Genomic DNA, 864 nt, shown 5'->3' on the forward strand with positions numbered 1-864 from the left:
TCCTGTCTGTTCACCCTTCCTCTTTCCAGTTCGTGACTTCCTGCCTCCCTGAAAACTGTCAGGTCGAGAAAGTTTTCATCAAAGTGACCCATCGTCCAATCAGCGGTTAGGGTTAGGCTTTAGACCCAACCCTCATCCAATCAGCTTGTGTTTAAAGTATTAGATCCCGCCCCTCCTCAGTTCTCGATGCGCTTAAAAGAACGCGTCTCATTCAGTCGATACAGCCATCGTTGAGAAGACACCTGCTGTGTTCCAGACCCGTCAGTACTTTCATCAGCGAGCGACAAGACCCCCCTGCACGGCAACTGAAGTAAATTTTAAAGGTTCATAAATTTTTATTTTGTTTAATGTACCGTATTTATATAGTTTTTAAATGTACTCTGTGTTGTCTGTCATCAGCGAGAAGACCCCGTCGCTGTGTTCCGGCAGCAGCAACGTTTCGCAGCACCAGCACCAAACGTAAAGTAAATTTAAAGGTTTGTAATTATTTTATTTTGTTTTATTCTGTTTAATGTATATATATAGATATATTTAAATGTACTCTGTCTGTCAACAGCGTGAACTATCTCTGCGCTCCACCATCAGCGTTACGCAACGCCAAACTTAAAGGTTTGTATTTATTTTATTTATTTAATTATGTTTAAAGTATTTATATATATATAATTTTTTAATTGTATTTTATCTATGTGTGTGTGTTCCAGCAGCAGCTTTGCCCGTGAGATAGAAACGGAGTTCTCCTTTTTTTTTTCGTTGCACAAAACTAACAGGTGAGTATTTTTTTTATTCAGAGTTATATTGTTTTTAAAGTCTTATTTTTCTCTCTCTTTTCTTTTGTATTTCACCAGCGACACGACCCCACTGCAC

At 38.7% G+C, this 864-nt stretch overlaps 1 long non-coding RNA gene across 2 annotated transcripts; it reads left to right on the forward strand.

Annotated features, from left to right (window-relative positions):
- The first annotated feature begins 448 nt into the window (after positions 1–448).
- Positions 449–864, forward strand: LOC106537186 (uncharacterized). Of its 2 annotated transcripts, XR_001312616.1 has the most exons (4): positions 449–476; positions 557–609; positions 705–767; positions 846–864. It is a non-coding gene; the product is annotated as an uncharacterized LOC106537186 (long non-coding RNA). The 2 variants fall into 2 exon arrangements; XR_001312615.1 differs by having other exon boundaries at positions 705–858.

This window comes from Austrofundulus limnaeus, unplaced genomic scaffold, assembly GCF_001266775.1.
Source record: "Austrofundulus limnaeus strain Quisiro unplaced genomic scaffold, Austrofundulus_limnaeus-1.0 Scaffold2171, whole genome shotgun sequence".
In the NCBI taxonomy this organism is placed as follows: domain Eukaryota; kingdom Metazoa; phylum Chordata; class Actinopteri; order Cyprinodontiformes; family Rivulidae; genus Austrofundulus; species Austrofundulus limnaeus.